The sequence below is a fragment of the Amborella trichopoda genome, chromosome 9 (genome assembly GCF_054954075.1).
Source record: "Amborella trichopoda isolate Santa Cruz 75 chromosome 9, AtrichopodaSantaCruz75HAP2 v2.0, whole genome shotgun sequence".
Taxonomy (NCBI): domain Eukaryota; kingdom Viridiplantae; phylum Streptophyta; class Magnoliopsida; order Amborellales; family Amborellaceae; genus Amborella; species Amborella trichopoda.
Window position 1 is genome coordinate 49,115,008 of NC_142344.1, and position 20,488 is coordinate 49,135,495.

At 37.7% G+C, this 20,488-nt stretch overlaps 1 pseudogene; it reads right to left on the bottom strand.

Annotated features, from left to right (window-relative positions):
* Positions 1-448: 448 nt before the first annotated feature.
* Positions 449-20,488, bottom strand: part of LOC18441742 (putative amidase At4g34880) — a 34,099-nt pseudogene continuing 14,059 nt past the window's right edge.

The window sequence follows — 20,488 nt, forward strand, 5'->3', positions numbered from 1 at the left end:
TGGGATGTCTCACAAAGTTTGAAAATTTTTTATTGTTTATTTATTACAACTACCCGACTTGAAATCTGACGGACAAAAGCGATTATGACTTCTTTGTACTAAAAGTAAAAGGCCTCTTGGCATGGTTTTCGTATCATAAATTTTATAGATAGAAAAGAAGCAAAATATCACTTGAACTCATTTTCTTGGGTGTATTCAAACATTAAAAGCACAATGGGAATAGGCTTGGGCTTGAGTGGTTATTAGTTGATGTCAAGCAATGCTACATCCCAAGTTCTATTCCTAACACTGAACTACTCCAAAAAAAAGGAAAAAAAAAAAACCCACATAATTAATATTCAGACAAGTGACCAATTTAGATGCATTAATACCAATCATCAGGATGCATTGTATTTATCTTCAAATAAAAGTGGGTCGTACTATTAAGTGCAAAACACAACCACTTGTATCAAGACTTGAAGGTTGGAGGCCTTCTAACGTGTGTTGCTTGCTCAAAAGAATAGGCGATCTCAATCAACTTGGGCTCTGAGCCCCTGAGTCCACCAAAACAAATCCCAAATGGCACACCTTCCTCGTCATAGCCAGCAGGCACACTGATCCCAGGATAACCTCCAATTGCTAATATGGTATAGACTGGAGTATTAGCTGGAGCCAGAATAGCATCTAATTTCTTCTCCCTCATCACCTTCTCAATACCATTTCTTGATAACTCTTTGAGATTTGATTTGGCCCTTTTCACTTGGCTACTGTTTGACCTGTTTAAGCTCTCAGCCAGTATGAAAATGTCTTGTCCATACTCTTTCAGCTTCTCCTGTGCCAAATAACCATTTATCAGGATCAGTGTTGGAAAACCAAGACTTGGGGATGAAAGTCGGCCATGGTTCGAGCCCAGGTTAACTCGGCATAATTCCAAGTTACTTCGCCCGAGTTGGCTAGGGTCCGGCCAGGGCAAAAAGTTTTAAAAATAAAACAATACTAAAGAATCCCAAAATATCCAAAAAAGTTCTAAAACATGTTTAAACTAAAATTAAAGAAAACACATCCAAATGAGGTTTAAAAAGTAGTAAATAAAACAGGATTTTAGAAAAATAAATTTTGTGATCGGGGTTATTTTAGAAATAATCTAAAATGAAGGGAAAATATAAAAATAAGTATTCACGGCCAAAACACTTCAATATTTTACCATAATGATAAAAACATTAACAAACATACTACAAATAAATTATTATATTTTTGGATTTTTATAAATTTTTTATTTTTTAAGGGAAATTTATGTCCATCCCTTTAATTGTTGCAGTAATTATGGTCTGCTTCCAAAATATTCAGTATTTACATAGAAGTCCTCACTCCCCCATTTTTTTATGTTTTTGACTAGCGCTAAAAGGAACATGAAAATAATGGATATAATACAAAATCATCGTTCTTAATAGAATATATTATTCCATATTTCCAAGAAAACAAACCAACATATTTCATGTTTTCCCCCTAACTGGGAATTTCAATTGTACGTTCAAGGGATGTAACCTACGCTATTACGTTTTGACCCATTATAGTGTACTTACGTAGTTTTGTAACAAGCCAACCATCCATTTTGGAGGTTTAAGTGAGATGAAGGAATATACTTTCGCTCTAGTTTGGTTAATATTGTCCTTAACAATTTAGAGTTTTTTTTGGATTGAATTACTCCTGCTAGATCATGCTTAAGCTCGGTTTGAACCAACTGAAAAGGTGTATTCATGTCTCTTGCAAATAATGAACAAAAGTAAAATATAGGTTGTGATATTTATTTTTGGTAATTTGAGGCATCCTTCACACAAGGAAGATCTAAAAATGGAACATGTGTTGAAGAAGAGTGAACACTCTAATGTAATATCATCATCTTCATCAGAGCATTATCCCAACACCCTGATATACCAAAATACTACCAAAACGGCTCTTGTTGGGGTCTTTTTTTGATGCAACAATTACTACTCATCAAAGAGTGATCTAATATACTTCTAATTTTTCTTCTTTTTGAATTAATGAAGATGGGTAGGGAATCGTTTACCCGTTTGATAGATTTCTGCCTGCTAAAAGAAAAGAGTGAACACCCTAGTATGTTAAAATAAAAGTAGAAGTCAATTTGATCCAGGGCTAACATTCAAAAGAGATTAAATGAGGATAAGACATCATCAAGTTCTATTATTAAATTATAGAAGGGGAAGGGGATGGAGGAGAGGGCAAGAGATACCTCTTTTGAATGCTTTATATTGAAAGCAATCACATCTGCCAATGTCCTAACAGGAGAACCAGTAGCTCAGACAAGTAAGCATTCAATGCCTTTTTGAACTCATAGAGCAATGCCAACCCTTCTCCGCTCTCTCGAACATCCAAAATGACATTAATATTTGATATTTCTATGTTATCTACCAGAATGGCTCCCTTTTGCCTGCGACACAACCAAAAGCTTATCATAAATCTATTTGAGAATTTTCTGATGCGGTTATTCCATAGCATATTGTCAAAATTTGATAATTCCCCATAATAATTTGAAAACTATTAGGAATTTTATTTAATAGAAATTAAGATAGAAGAAATTTAAAGGAAACAAGTAAAAACAGAACAAAAATGGAACTTTAGCTTTCAATGGTGTTTGAATTTTGAGTTTTTACAATCTAGTTTTTCTCATACTATCTGCAACTCATATTTTCTTTGTAAGTGGTATTTTCAATCAATATTCATCTTTTAGATGAGTTTTATTTTAAAGAAGACAAAAATCAAAATAAAATAAGTGCAGTGCTAGGATAACAAAGAAAAATACATCGTTATGAAAATTTAGTTAGAGGGAATAACTTCTACACTCTAACAGGCTTATAGCTATAGTATAGGCTGAGCTCCAAAACATAGCCAAAGGGATCCTTTCTGGTTCAAATTTTGAATACAACTTGGATATCAAAAATAAACTATTTTAAAAAAAATTGTTTTAAGTTGATGAAGTCCTAGATCTCTTATACACCAAATGGGAGCCTCATTGTCTTCTATTTTGTATGCAAATTTATATAGTTGATTATTTTCATTTTTCATAAATTTTGATATTTCAGATGAGGCCTACGTGTGTGCAAAATTTGGGCCTAACGGATCCCTAGGTTTGAAAGTGACTTATATGACAGTATAACGATGTTGGCTTACATGATATTTTTTCTTCTGAACGATATCAAAACTGATACTCAAGTTTTGAAATATTCAGTTTCTCTACTAGCCCTTTCTCAGTGTCTCAATGATCATAATACATCATAATAAATTTCAAGTGGCTTCTCTAATTAGTACCTTAATGTTTTAAAATGGGCTTCGAATGTCTGTGCTAACACAGATGTCCCTGAGAAATTGAAGAAAGGCTCTCTTAGGATCCCCAATCTTTTCCCTCTAAGACCCTCTGCCTTGAGAAATTGCTTGTAACCCCCAGCAGGTATGAACTTGGATGCTGCTATTGTGGCTTTCTTGTCCCTTTGATCAAAACCAACAATTTCATCCAAAACAAACACTGCATCCAATACAGTCCGACAAATTGGCCTGCCATTTTGTACATGTTAATCCAAAATGTATACGAAATTGTTCAAAGTCAATATGTAGCATTCTAAATAACAATTATTGAATCTGAATATACTGAGTGGATTGGAAGGAGGTAATCAATCCTCTGTTGTTCTTGCAATAGCACACGTAACTGATGAAAGGGAAACTATGCTATACGCACCTTGTATGGTGGGTATGACATAGTATCGCAAATTGTTCCGCCATAATTTCATGATTATTGTTCAAATAGAAAGACCAATATAAACAAGAACAATATTACTCCACCTATCATTGAAGCAAACGGTGGTGATGATCCTATTCTGTATATATACTTTCACAGTGAGTGAAGCATGTTGTTATTTAAGGAATATTGGGGGTTTGTGCTACATAAGTGCTTCTCAGATTTATGTACAGAAAGCTTACCCAACAGTGTCTTGTCGAGGAGATATAATAATAACTCCAGCTGTACTAGTGAGGCCAAGAGTGGGCTTCATCCCAACTACGCTGTTAGCACTTGATGGAGTAATGATGGAGCCATCAGTTTATGTGCCTAAAGTTAGAGTTGCTAGATTTGTTGCAGCACTTATCGTTGACCCAGTGCTCGATCCAGATGGGTTAGCCGACAGGACATAGGGGTTCTTTGAAAAAAAACCAGAAAATAATAAGAAGAATAAGAAGAAGGAGAAGAAGAAGAAAATGCCATATAGGTTCAAATCTAAAGCATAGTATTCATGGTTTAACATTATAAGGGGTAAGTAAAGATAGTTCATTGCATAATTTTGTGAAAAAAATGTGAAAGCTATGTTATTTAATAATTTTGGTCCCCCTCCAGGCAGATTGATCTTGATCAAACAGTTGATAATGTATGTTATTATTTTAATTTTAATTACTTTCTATATATGAGAGATTTACAATTTTGGGCATGTGTATTTGTCAACGTCTCACAACTAAAATATTAGAAAAATTTGAAATAATCAATATTTATGCTGCGCAGGTAAGTTCACTATTTTCTAATTTTGAATTATATTTTTTTCAGGTGCACCCAAGTGAGGTTGCACTCAAAATTTTAACCCAATTTTATTTGTTATTTGAAATAAAAATTATTGTCATCATCATTAGAGTTTTTTTTCAACTAATTGAGATCGACTACACGAATCATGGTCCACCATTATGCTCTATCAAGTTAGTTGGAAAAAAAAATGAAATTTATTAACTATGCACCAGCTCAATTGTCTATTGGAGATCAAATAGCTCGGACGTAGACTTAAAAATGTAGAAAGTAGATTAGAAATTGCCTCGGCCAAGCCGAGCTTGAGTTACCTTGCCAACCGGGTCGAGTCTTGAAATACTTGAAAATATGTGGATGTTTTTCAATGGCTCCCAAAGCGGACTGTTTGAAGACATTTTTCAGCACCTTGGTCCCTGGTGCGTAATAAAGAGGACGCTGGTCAATAAAGCCTTGACATACAGTAGAATTCTCGATAGTCTCAGAATTTTTCCAGAACGAATAAGAATTTTTTCAAGTACTTCAAAAGGCCACTTGCCAAGTTTCGTTGCAATCCAACATGTCTAAGGAATTGCAGACAAAGAAACAATTTCAGAAAAATCAGTATCTAGCACCCTGAAACAGACCTCGTAACTAGAGCTCTATTTTTGGAGCCTCAAATTGCTATGGGACCACTACCATTAGATCCGACCCTATGGGTTAAGTTTCGGCTTAATCGAGCACTCCAGGACAAAGTTATAGGTAAAAGACCAAAAAGGGCCGCCCACTATTCCTGTGCACCCTCCCTGCACCAAATCAACCATTAAAGGTGGTTGTTTTTACAGTCTTGGGCAGTATCCTTATCTCATTCGTCCAGAGTTGGATTGTGTTCAAATTTTGTGAGCATGTTCGTCTCATCAAGATGAGTGTTTTGATATATGGCACGCCCTATGACGACGCCCGAACAAGGAGAAAAGCTAGAGAGAAGTTACTAATTCGTAAAGAAAGTTACAGGAAAATCAACAGCGACACGCCTCGCTCGAGCGGCCAAATCACTGCGCTCGCAGTTAGATTGATGCGAGACCAGCTCCATTGTGTGCGTAAGGTCTAGGGCTATCTCTGGTCCGATCTCCGTACATGATGAACGGTCGGATTTCGCACACAAAGCCAATAAAGTGACTGTAAATTTCGGTGCCAAAATTTCATATTCCGGTCAAAACTCAAAAGTTGTGAAATCTTCGTCTGGGCATGAAATCAAGCTGTATTTGTTACCACGTGATCGTGACGGCATGCTTAGTGTGATCCAGTGAAGAATCACAAAGAAACATCAAAGAACGTGCGCACTATCGATCCGAAGTTTTCAAGATCCATCCAAATTTCAAGTCGCATAATCGTGGCTTAAAAACATGATCCATAGCTCGTAGTTGGTATCAAATCGATAGCCTTGCCGAGCCCTCCAAGAAAACAATCATCTTTTTAACAAAAGATCACCAGAGCAATCCTAGATCATCCACGGAAGATCATGTATGTTTTGGGGCAGCAACAGGGGCTGTATTGAAATTCCATGAATTGTGAGGCAGGGGTAAAACAAACATTTTGCACTATTTTTAGAATTTATTTTAAATCAAAATAATTGTAATTATCATCAATTGAGATAAGCTTTGGACATCCACCCATGTTTTGGCTCAATTCTATAAAAATATGCCAAACTTAATTGTAAAGGGCTTCCCTAGCTCTTCCCTGATTCCCCTTCAGACTTTCAATTGATCAATAAAGTTCAGCTGCAGTATAGAAATGTCGCTCTTGCATATAAGAAAATGAAGACGGTTGACCCCAAGCGTCACTCTTGCATTTGAGGAAAAGAAAAAGGCTACCCTCAACGTTGCTCTAGCATATGAGGAGAGGACGGTTACAGGCCAAAAATTGCTCTCATGTCAGAAGCGTTACTCTTGCATCTGAGGAGAAGAGGACGGTTACAAGCCAAAAGTGGCTCTCACAATAGGAGAAGGTCAAAGCGCTTTGATGGGGTATACCCCGACATACGAAGCAGACTTCTCTAGTAAGGAACTGGCCTATGATGGAGAGCCTACCCTGTTCACACTGAGGCCCCTTTCACAGAGCAATATAGACTTTGCTGTTGTGCTGAAGGACTTAGCTTCCAACAGGCATCAAAAATACGGCAAGCAATACCCTTTGCTTACCCAAGTCATCGCTGTGTATGACAATCGCCGCGCGCAACTCATCACCGAGCATAACCACAGTCAGAAGCAACTTACTGCCATTCATGAAAGGATTGTCAAGTGAACAGCCACCACCGCACGTGATAAAAGCCGTATGCATCATGTCGTTGGCCATGCGCGACTGAGGCACTGATAAGCGCCGCGTGAGACTAGTGCCGCTTGTGTCTCTAAAGCCCAGCACCAGTTGCGTTTCTTGAGGACTAACGCCGGCTATGACTAAGAGGGGTAACACTGACTGTGTTGGACAAAGGGTGTAACGCCGGTTGTGTTCACTGTCGTCGCACGTGTTCGCTCCTGACGGTGACCTTTCACCTTCCCACGACCCTTCGTCTCCCCGAAGATTGTGCACTTTCCCCAGACTCCTCGTTTTCATGCGACGACTCGAATCTGTGGCAACCTTTCGTCTCCCCGCAAATTTCCGGCTGCTTGTGGCTGTTTACTTTCCCTGCGACCTTCGGTTGTCCACCGGGAAACCATTTCCCTGCTCGCTAGAAACCAGCTGTGACACCAGTTCCACTAGTTCCCGAACCCGAAAAACACTTCTGCTCATCGCTGCTACTCTTCCACTACTCCTTGGTGACGGAAAGCCATCGAGAAACAATTGGGAATCCACAAAATGCCCCGGTGACCCTCACTTGCCTTTCCCACCTCTCCAGTATCTCAAGAATTACTGTAGGAACCTCAGTTTGCCTTGGGAACCTGCCTGTTCCTCACAGTCGGAAACTTCTCCTGCTCGCCAGACTGCTTGCAAACCCTCACCCGAGTACTTTGCTGACACCGTAGTTCTCACTTGAAGTCCTTTCCTCTCTCTCACGGTTACTGTTTTACTTGAGATAAAAACAGTGAAAAATGGGGTTAATCCCCTTATATAGGAAAAGCTTCACCAATGTACCCCTCACAAAGCAAGAATAGCTGACAGGTCCCTGAAGGCCAATCGGCGATGGGCCAGACTGGGTCAGACTTAGACCCAAGGTCCGAACAGAGGCCTACTGCCGACCACGCAATGCTGAGCACCAACCTTCAGATGGGATGGACCAGGTCGGGTTCAGACCCGAGGCTCGAATAGAGGCTTACTGCTGCTTGTGCAACGTCGAGCATCGACCTTCAGAAGGACCGGATCGGGTCCAAGCTCGAGGCCCAACGCAGGCTAAAAGACAGATGTGTTCCACATCGCCGAGCATGACAAACACTGCGTGCAACCAACGCTGCGCGCACCAGTACTACTGCTGCCCGTGGCCACTTCCATGCATGTCAGGCTGCTCGTGCTGGTACTATGTGCAGCAATGACTATCGTTGCGTATGTTGCTACTGTCTGTGGCTAGCGCCACGCATGTCTAAACTTGATCATCACTGTGAATATTCTACCCCTATCCTTAGTGGAGTTGCATCAAAGCCGTAGCCTCTGTCATCCTCAGTGGAGTTGCATCCAAGCCGTTCGACCGAGGCCATGACTGGTCATCCCCAATGGAGTCAAGAGAAATCCACTGTCCCTCATCCCCAATAGGAACTACACCTGTACTACAACCCATTGATCCCAAGCGGAGTTAAGGTCATGTTTACCCCTTTAATCCCCTATGGGTCAGTCTCGCACCAAGCTATCTTATCCCCAGGAGTCGAGTTACCTTTCATGAACCTATTCCCCATGGAATTCTATCCTTCACCTTAGGGAGTCATACTTGTCCCCTAATCCCTAGTGAAGTCTGCTTCTCCATCTAAACCCCTGATGGCCTTAATCAAGCTATGCCCAGGGAGTCAGATAGCAATCTACAGACCTATTACCCATAAAGCTTCACCTACTGGGCGACCCACACCATGGTCTGAGCTGCATGACCTTAAACTGTACAGTCTTGGTCTGAGCTACATGACCTTAAATTGTACAACCTTGGTCCAGATGCACGACCTTAAACAACATGGTCCAAACTATATGACCTTAAATTATAGTGGTGGTCTAGTTGTACGACCATAAACTGCATGGTCCATGCTCCATGACTTTATAATGCGTAGCCACGGTCCAGCTGTATGACCCTAAACTAGGGTGCACGTCCTGGTAGCATGACGTTAAAGGGCTTCGCACCATGGTCCAAACTATATGACCTTATACTATAGCAGAGGTCTAGTTGTATGACCTTAAACTGCATGGTCCTAGTTGCATGACTGTAAAATGCATAACCACAGTCCAAGCAATATGACCTGAAACTATAGTGCACGTCCTGGCTGCATGATGTTAAACTACTTTGCACAGTTTCCAGATGCACGACCTTATACTCACCCCCACACAAGCGAAAATACCTTTTACGTGCATTTTCACACACATCTTCCCAAACCGACTTGTCCGTGTGCGTACATCACCTTCATCAACTCCCCAGTGAATTCCTTCATTACCATTCATCATTCCCCAGTGAGTCTCACCCGAGTTTCACAAAACGGCGAACCATCCTACCATCCATACTCGTCGTCAGCTAGTGGGTCACCACTTTCCACCTTCCATTCATACATCATCCATCCTTCATAGGTAGCCTCGTGCCAACTCCCCAAAGTAAGTCCAGACCACTACCATACTCACTCCATGGCTTCAATAGACTGCCATCTATCTCCACTATGATATAGCTTTATGACCTTAAACTAAAGTGCACGTCCTGGTTGCATGACGTTAAAAGGCTTCGCATAGGTCCTGAAGGCATGACCTTAAATAGGTATTCACAAAAAAAACGGGCATGGTGTATACCTGGACAAGGGAACGCTATGAGTAAATGACGGACGGGCATGGTGACGAAACCATGAGTAATAGTGTTCCGTGAATAAAAACCAGGGTACGGTGAAAACCCAAAAAGGCACCGTGAGTAAAACTGAAAAAATAAGGGTGGACATGGCTGAAAGGTCATGGGTAAAAAAGCTCAAATAAAGAGAAGTTGGTGAAAATTGTCTCTACCATGCCGCTTCCCAAGTCCAAGTGAAAATCCTCAAAAGACGCTTGGACAAATAAATAGGTTGATGCAACACTCACCTCAACAGGCGGCTTCAGCCTACATTCAAAATAAAATCCTTGGTGTCATTATACCAGGACCCAAAACTACAAGCATCAAGCAAGATTCCGACAGCTTGAGTCCATTTCCAAACAGGACTCGAAAGACGGAAGACTTCCCAAGAAGGTAAGACAAGTCTCATGAGAAAGAGCACTATTCCCACGAGGTCACAAACACACCCGAAGAGATGCCCCAAAAAGACCAAAGTCTACCAGAACTTGGATCTGTTATGCAAACAAAACTAAAAGATATAGGCAGGGGTTATACCCCCAACTGGTCACCGCGATAAACTGAGGTACCCTACCCATCGAGTACAATCTGGTGCCCCACGCAAATGGTCACCAACCAAAGGCCCTTCAGCAGACCACCAAAAACAAAACAAACAAAACCAAGCCAAAATGGGAAAAATGCCCTTCAGCATGGCACTCGACCTCCAGACGGGCTTGATTCTGATCAACGAGGTCCATAAAAAATTCTCAGCTGTCAGAATCACAATTAGTCCCTTGAGGGTGAGGACTTCGATAGGATCCATCAGAAAAGTCTCTTCTCCCCCTAAAGTGTCCATAGATGGACCACTACATTGCATCCAAACATCTGAGCATCCTAGGAAGAAAAAAGAAATAATGGCGAAGGAATTTTTTCAAATGTTGTCCTTCTCGCTTCTCCCTAAGCACAACATTCGGCGGGGCAAGCTGTTTGAAGACATTTTTCAGCACCTTAGTCCTTGATGCTGAATAAAGAGGAAGCCGTTGACATACAACGAAATTCTCGATAGTCTAAGAATTACCCCATAACGAGTCAGAATGTTATCAAGCACTTCAAAAGGGTACCTGCCAAGTTTTGTTGCAATCCGATATGTCTAAGGCAGTGCAGACAAATAAAAAATTTCAAAAAATTAATCTCTTGCACCTTGAAATAGACTCCATAACTAGAGCTTTAATTTTGGTGCATCAAATTGCTATGGAACCACCGCCATTTGTTCCGGAACACCCCTATGGTTCAAGTTTCGGCTTAATCAGGTACTCCAGGACAAAGTTAGGGGTAGGCTTCACACTATTCCTATGCGCCCTCCCTGTACCAAATCACCATTAAATGTGGTTGTTTTTACAGTCTCGTGCAGTGACTTTCGGATGTCATATCTCATTCGTCCTAAGTCGGATCGTGCTCAATTTGTGAGCATGTTCGTCTCATCAAGATGAGCATTTTGATATGTGGCACGCCCCGTGACGACGTCCGAACAAGGAGAAAAGCTAGAGAGAAATTGCTGATCTGTGAAGAAAGTTGCAGGAAAATGAGCAGCGACACGCCTCGCTGGAGTGGCCAAACCACGGCTCTCGTAGGTCAGATTGACGTGAGACTAGTTCCATTATGTGCGTAAGGTCTAGGTCTAGCTCTGTTTTGAACCCTGTACATGATGAACGGTCAGATTTCTCTCACAAAGCCAATAAAGTGACTGTAAATTTTGGCACCGAAATTTCAGATTCTGGTCAAAACTCAAAAGTTGTGAAATCTTCGTCCGGGTACGAAATCAAGAAGCATTTGTTGGCACACGATTCTCACAGCATGCTTAGTATGATCCAGTGAACAAATCATAAAGGAACATCAAGGAACGAGCGCACTATCCATCCAAAGTTTTCAAGATCCATCCAAATTTCAAGTCGCATGATCGTGGCTTAAAAGCATGATGCCTAGCTCAAAGTTGGTATCAAATCGATCGACATGCCAAGCCCTACAAGAAAACAATCATCTTTTTGACAAATATGTACTAGAGCAATCATGGATCATCCACAAAAGTTCACGTACGTTCTAGGGCAATAACAGAGACTGTATTGGAATTCCATGAATTGTGAGGCAAGGGCAAATCAGTCATTTTACACCACTTTTAGAATTTATTTTAATTCAAAATAATTGTAATTATAATCAATTGAGATAGTTTTGGGCATCCACCCATGTTTGGGCCCAATTCTATGAATACATGCTAAACCTAATAGTAAGAGGCTTCCCTAGCTCTTCCTTGGTTCCCCTTCAAACTTTCAATTGATCAAGAAAGTTCGGTTTTCTTCTGTTAATTCATGGGTGCGTCTAGGAGAGAGAGAGAGGAGAGAGAAGAAATGGGCTGGTATCCTTTGGTAAGGTAATTTTCTTTCTCCTCCTCTCGTCTCTCTCTTTCTCTCTCCACTCGTCTCTATCTTCTTCTTTCCTCTTTATTTTTTCTCTCTCTTGCTTCCTCTCTTTTCTTTCTTCTTTTTTTCTCGGCTTCTCTATCTTCTTATCTGTAGACACGCACGGTTATGGCAGAGTAGTGTATGTCATCTCTTGCCTTCTCTTTCTCTAACCCACATGACAATGACAGCGCTATGTGTGTCCCATTCTCTCCCTTTCTTCTTCTTGTCGATCTTTCTCTCTGTTTCTCTCTGACTGAATGTGTATGGTGATAGCACCACCGTGCATGAACCTCTCTCTCTCTATTCTATTTTTCTCTATCTCACATACACAGCAATGACAACGCCGTGTGAGTTTTCTTCTTGTTCCTCTTCTCCTTCTTTCTTTATTTTCTCTCTGCTCTATCCTTCTCTCTGTCTCTCTCTGTATGAACATGCATGGCGATGGAAACGTCGTGCATGAATCTCTCCCCCTAGTTTCTTCTTTCTCTAACACACATGACAGTGGCAGCGCCGTGCGTGTTTCTTGCACTGTTTTTCTCCTTTCTTCTCCCTTCTCTTTCTGCTTTATCTTTCTCTTTGTCTCTCTTTGTCGGAACATGCACGGCGATGGCAACGTCTTGCACAAATCCCTTTCTCTCCCTACTCTCTCTGCTCTGTCTTTCTCTCTCTCTCTCCGTCTGAACATACACTGCGATGGCAACTCCGTGTACGAATCTCTCTTTCTGTTTTCTCCTCTCTCTGACACACATGGTGGTGGCAACATTGTGCATGTTTCTCTCTTTCCTCTAACATGCACGGTGATTGCAACACCATGCACGAATCTCTCTTTCTATTATCTTCTCTCTCTGACACACACGGTGGTGGCAACGCCATGCGTGTTTATTTCTCTCTTCTTTCCTTATTCTTCTTCTCTTTTCTTAATCTTTTTCTCTCTCTTTCTTTCTTTGTCCTCTGCCTCTTTCCTAATCTCTTTCTTCACCTTCCTTTTCTCTTTCTTCTTTCTTTCTTTTTCATGTCTCATTGTTCACCTTCATTCTCTCTCTACTTTCTTTTTCTTTTTTATCTTTCCTAAAACTCTCTCTCTCTGTCTTTCTTTCCCTCACCTTGATATTTCTTCTCTCTCTCCTTTCCAGTCGTGCATGACGATGCCTATCGCCGAGTATGACGTTCTTAGTCTTTCTTTATCTTTTGGAAATATGCACAGTGAGCCGGGCCTTAACCCGAGTGGCGGGCTGGGCCTCTATCCAAATTCCCCCTTTCCCTATCCAAATTCCCCCTTTCCCATGTGGTGCTTGGCGATGATCATCACCGCACATGATACTCCTTTTTCATTCCTGTCTCTCTCTCTTTCTATCATTGACTGCGAAAGTCGATCGTCATCCATGTTCTTTCTCTGTCATGGACGGCGGAAGTCCATCGCCGTCCATGTTTTCTCTCCCTTCTTTCTTTCTTTTCTTTCTCTCTCTTTTCTTTTCTTCTCTCTCTTCTGTTCTCTCTCCTTTCTCTTTCTTCTCTTCTCTCTCCTTTCCCTCTTTTCTCTTCTCTTTCCTTTTTCTCTTCATCTTCTCTAGCCTTTCTTCTGCTTTCCTTCTCTTTTCTCTTATTTCTCTCTTCTTCTCTCTCTTTCTCTCTTTGCTTTTCGTATTCTTTATCTCCCTCTTTCTTCTTCTTTTTCCTCTCTCATTTGACCTAGGGACAAGTCTAGCACTGTCACGGTAGTCTCGTCATCTAGCAGTACTACCGTTGTGTCGGCCTAAGTTACCGTGCTCGTCTTGCTGCCACGTCAAACTTGCCATTGTGCCAGGCTGGTTGATGTTGGTGTTCTATTGTCGAGTAATACTGCTGCCGTGCCGGTCTCGTTACCGTGCCCGTCTTGCTACCATATCAGGTCAATCATCATACCAATCTAGGCACTGTGCTAAGCTAGTCACCCGATCAAATGTATCTTTCTTTTCTTCTTCTTCTCTCTTCTTCCTTCTCCCAACCCTCATCTCATCATTTCTTCTTGTTTCTCTTTTGAATGTGCACTCCTTGTGTACATTCACCCAAAGACAATGTGGGGTCCTTTGGCGCACTTGTCTTGTAAAATTAACCATTTGTGTGTGATTGCAAAAACAAGAGAATACAGGCCAAGGGAGGTGATTCCGAACCAGTTACAGGACTGGGGGGTTTTCTTCGTGATCTAAGAGGGCGCCCACGTGAGCTAGCTCGAGTAAGTCCCAAACCCACCTTAAATTCCTCTCTCATTGATTGGTACACCTACCCTTATTCCGGAGCAAGGTTCCCAAAAGAGCGATCTCAAGTCCCGGGTTACCCCAAAACCCGAGACGTGTGCCTCCAGATCATCTGAATCCAGAGGGCGAGATCGAGGCACCTAACCACGGACAAATTTCAAGCAATGAGAATTTTCCCCATTGAAATGAAGGCCAATAACCCCAATAAAAATGAAATTTTATGAAATAAATCATATTGCAAATCTAGATTTTTTTAGTCTTGCTTTTTATTTTGAACCTTATTGTCCATTTTAAATTAAGCATTATAAAGATTTGGTCTAAATGTGCCAGAATCCAGTATTAGAGGTACCCATCATTTCATTCCTAATTAAAGTTATATATTATCTATATCTAATATCTTATAAAGGGTTCCAAAAAACTCATATCTATCTCTAAAAATTCGTCTTATTGAGGGTCCAAAACTGGTGGGGGATCGATCCAAGTATGGCCCGAAAGTGCCCAATTTACCCTTTTTTAAAGCTTTACAAAATTGATATATATATATATATATATATATATATATATATATATATATATATATGTGAAAATATGAGGTTAGCCCACTAGCTCATATGAACATATGAGCTCAACGTCCCAGATGGAATCTGAGCCGATCTAACGATCACGAATGTCAGGTAGTGTTTGAATTTTAGTTTTTTTTTATAAATCTAAATCACTTGAAATTTGAGACGTGTGTTCATAAAAAAAAGGTGAATCAGTGAAAAATATCAAAAAAATATTTAAGATGAAATAAATTGATCAAAATACCCCTGAAAAGTTTCAAGGGGTATTTTGATCATTTTTATTTCCATGTATAATTTTTTTTTATATTTTTATTGGGTGCACTTTGATGAGAAGAACACATCCAAAATTCTAGTGATTTGGATTGTAAAAAATAAATAAATAAATAAAGTTCAATCACGACCGGACATCCATGATCGTCAGATCGGCCCAGATTCAATGTGAACCGTTGGGCTCATATGTTCATATGAGCTATTGGGCTAATCCCATCTTTTCCCTATAGATATATATATATATATATATATATATATATATATATATATATATATATATATATATATATATATATATATATATGGAAAACTCTTCCCAATGCCTATAGGCTAAAATGAACAGCGATTTCGCCTACCCTCATCACTATCCAAACTTCATCGTACAGTCACAGTAGTCTGGAAGTGTTTCAATTTTTATTTTTTTCTACATATCAAAATGATCTAAAATTTGGAACATGTGTTTATCAAAAATAGGATAATCTAATAAAAATATAAAAACAATACTTCGTAAATATAAATTGACCAAACTGCCCCTGAAATATTATAGGGGTATTTTGATCAATTTGTACTTTGCGAAATATTTGTTTTATATTTTGATTAGGTGCGCCTCACTAAGATGCACATACATTCCAAATTTCAAATAATTCAGATTTATAAAAAAAATGTAAATTGAAACACTACCGGACAATCATGAATGTACGATGATCTTTGGATGGTGATGAGCATAGGCAAAATCATTGCTCATTTCCCCTATAGGCATTAGGAAGACTTTTCCACTATATATATATATATATATATATATATATATATATATATATATAAATAATTAGATTAGAATGATAGAATATTAGAATGAATAGATTTCATTAATTAATGATAGAATGAATTCTTATTCTTAATAATCAATTTAATTGTAAATAATGAATGTAATTGTAATGATAATGAAAAAACAGAATATTAGAATGAATAGATTTCATTAATTAATGATAGAATGAATTCTTATTCTTAATCAATGTAATTGTAAATAATGAATGTAATTGTAATGATAATGAAAAAAGAGAATATTAGAATGAATAGATTTCATTAATTAATGATAGAATGAATTCTTATTCTTAATCAATGTAATTGTAAATAATGAATGTAATTGTAATCCTCTTGCATATGTGGCTTAGTGTTCATCTCTCCTTAATGTACAATAGTTTTAAAAGATTAAAGAATTGGATCAAAAGTATATTTTTGAAGAGATCAAGATATCAAAAGCTTGAAGACATTTAGAGAGCAATATTTCTGTAAAATTCTCTACACCCATAAAGAGGGATGTGAGTTCTATTTATAATTATTGTATATTCATCTTTGATTGGCTCAATTAAAGATGTGATTACAACAATAAATTTGTACATATAAGAAATATATTACAATATATTATGTTAATCCTTATCATGATCGTATCTTTTTTTATCATTTATCATTCATTAGATATATCATTCTCTAGATCATTATCATCATTCTTATTAGTCCCCATCAAACTATTATCAATGTGAAACATGGACAACTTGTTCGTTATCGAAGATGTTGTGAAGTAGGAAGACCTTTTGTAAATATATTAGCAAGTTGTTCTATACTTGAAACATAATCAGGAGTAATCTCTTCACTGTCTACCTTTTTTTGAATAAAATGATAGTCCAGTTCAATGTGCTTGGTCCATGCATGAAGAACTGGATTAAAGGACTAAACATTTCTTCATAGTCTAACCTATACTTATAACCTTTAGCCACCAATCTCGCTTTGTATCGTTCAATAGTGTCATCAGCCTTGTACTTGATCTTATAAACCTACTTACATATAACAACATTCTTATGTTTTGGTCTAAGTACATGATCCCAAGTGTGATTATGATGAAGAGCAAGTAATTCCTCATTCATAGCTTCAATCCACTTGAGGTTTTTTATAACTTATCTGTAGTTATTTGGCTATGTATGTTTAGTGAGTGCAATGAGAAACGAATAATGTTCAAGGGAGTGGTCACCATAGGATGCCCAATCTTATATCGGAAAGAACCTTCGTGGTTGAACATCTCTAGATGACCGACCTGGTTGATTATTGTAGGTTGGTGTACCTGAAATACGTTCTATGGAGGGATTAACATTGCCACCATCACTCGATACTTAGCCAATAACTACATCTATCAAGGTCTCAGAACTATTATGTAGCAATGATTGAGATCTAGCTGATAATGTGTCCCCTGCAGGCGGTATAATAAAAGAAGGTAAAGGCTGCGAGTCATCATTCTGACAAAGTTTTTATGCTTCCTTAAATAATTGTCCCACATCAAAGGTTACATAACAAGAAACATGTATCTTTCTGCTAGCAGGAGAGTAACATCGATATCCTTTATACTCATCACTGTACCAAACAAACACACATTCTTTTGTCTTTGTAGAGAGTTTTCGCTTTAAAAATTTATCAATATAAACATAACACATGCTACCAAAAGCACGTAAAATTGAATAATCGAGAACTTTTCCTGTGAGCATTTGATATGGGGACATCCCCATATTCACTGATGTGTATGTGTTTTTGCTCTACAATACCATTCTGAGTAGGTCAACGTGGACAAAAGACCTGTTGTTTAATACTATAAGTTTGATAGAAGGATCCAAAATCATGAGAAGTAAATTCATCACCATTATTACTACAAAGGACTTTAATTTACTTGATAATGTTTTTCGGTGAATTCTTTGAAGGACTGGAAAACTTGAAGAGCTTCAGATTTGGATTGTAGAAAATATATCCATGTGAAGCGGGTGAAATCATCAACAAAACTAATATAATAGCGAGAACCAGAGAGAGATGTAATATCAAATGGTCATTAGAAATAAGTATGAATGAGTTCAAGAAAAAAAAAAGTACATTTATTGGCATTAAAAAAAACGGAATTTATGATGTTTTTCAAGCTGACAGCCTTTACAAACAATGTTACTTGGCACTTTATTACATAAAGAGGGCAATGCCCACATTGTAGCCCTCTACCAGATATGTAACAAGTTTTCCCATAAAAAACCATATGCGATGAGAGCTAGCATAAAAAATGTTGGCAGTATTTAAAATAACCTATGGCTTTCAAGAAAACCATATATTTAGTTTCAATCTACAATGATGTTGCATAATTTAAACAATATTTTCGTAGTTTTCAATTTTTTAGTCAAGTTTTTTTCCCAAGAAAACACCAGGATTTTCAGGAAAAAAAAATTGTACATATATTTGACTTAATTTTGTTAGGGTTTTTTTTGTGGGGAGTATTATCCTCAATCTAAAATACTTAATGCACGATTTAAAACACAATTTGAGCATAAAATTTCCAATATTGTCTTTTGTTCTTTTACATTTTTATTTTATTCTTGTTTTGTGGTCCACATGGAACCAATGGGGAATATTTGGTCACTAGTTTTACCGATTCTACCCATTGGTCCAATTTTTTAATGTTTTGATCTTATTTATCATTGAAATTCATATTTCCCATGAAATGTGAATATCAAAAAAATAAATATAGGGTTTTTATAAATATCCTCTATATTTTGAGGTAGGGTTTCAATAAAGAAAAAATAAACTTTATATAAGGTTGAGTCTCTAAACAATCAAATTAAGGTACAGTTAAAAAATTCACTAGCAGAGATTGTTGCGATGATGAAAAGCCCTCAAATTGATCTCAATATTGAGATGTATAGATGTGAAAAAAAAAGATTTCATGTTTGGAAAATAGTGCATTTTGTAATGCATATCTAAGGCGTCAATTTTCAATAATTTCAAGTGTTTATCGATTTGTTAGATTTCATATCCAAGGGTTAAGAAAAGTTGTGACCTTTTTGTACAAAAAATAAATGGTCTACTTGATGGTTCGCAAGTAGCTATGTATTCATAATATAAGGGCTTTATTCGATTCAATCATACCACGTAATCCTTCAAAAGGTATTCCAAGTGGGTTATTTCAGCTCCACACTTTCTTTTCTTCTACTTTCCATTTCCTTAAATCAAATAAAGTAAAGCGCTAGGTTCAATTATTTGTAACCAACAAGTATTTAGCAGATCGGAATCAAAGTAACCAAAAAGGAGTTTTTTTTCTAGACGTAAGTTCTAATTTCTAATTGTAGTATGAATCCGATAGATATATTATTCGACTTTTATTCCTGACTAGCAATCAGAAACCCTTGATAAGATTTTCGTATCTCAAAATTGAAATTGAAATTAGAAAAAAAAAAAAAAATCATCTTCTCGTCATAGTATGCAATCCCATTTTATAAATAGATATGAAAGTAAATTTTCGAGCCATCACAAAGATTTTTACTATTGAAAATTATCTTTGGATACTATTTAGAAGTGAACCTTACTTTGATTAGGACCTCACCTTATACAAACCACGCCCTTTAATAAATACCCTCCAGAGGCATTAGAAAACATTTGTTGCTATTTTATATTTTGAAAAAGTTTTTATAGGCCGAGGCTCTAAACAATCCAATTAGAGCTCACCTCAAAAATTTCATTAGGAAAAGTTCTTTTGATGTCCAAATATCCTCAAATTGATCATCTCGACATCAAGATGAATTGACATGAGCAAAAAGTGGATTTCAACTTTTAAAAATAGTGCATCTTGTAATGCATTTTTGTATCGTCAATTTTCAAGTTATCAACTTTTCATAGATCTAATCGATCTGCACTATTTTTTAAGCTTTAAATTTTATAATTAAAGGTAAAAAAGGTTTTTTAAGGCTATCACAAAGATTTTCAATGTGAAAACCACATTTCTCGACACTATTTGAAAGTGCGTTTTACATTGTTTAAAGCCTCAGTTCTATAGAAACCACACCCATTATATTTATGCTCGTCTTTTGTACGAGAATTTTTATGTTTTCCCAAATAACCCTGCTGGACACTTGGAGTTCCAAACTGAGGTTTTTATGCTATTTGTCAAAAATATAATTTGATTCTCAATACCTAACTCTTTTTTCTTTTTTTTTTCTGTAACTGCACTAGTTTGGAACTTAAATTTCCAAACTAAGTCACAAGTATTTTTCTTTTTATATCCATATTCGATAGAAAGACTGGTTTCGACCTTCAAATTCCGAACCTAATCTCAATTGACCACTATTTTTGTTTCTTCAAAAAAAAGAAAAAGTTTATATAAAGTTGAGGCCCTAAACAATCAAATGAAGGCACAAAATCACTATAAGGGGTTATTTTGATGTAGAAAAATCTCGAATCTATCATCTCGACCTCGAGATATATAGACCTGTAAGAAAAATGGGATTTCAAGTATGGAAAATAGTTCATCATTTAATACATTATCTGAACCATCAATTTTAAATATTTCAAGTGTTTATAAATCTGTTCGATCTACGCTCTTTTAAAAGTTTTAAATTTTATAATTAGAAATAGAAATATATACTCAGGTCATCACAAAGATT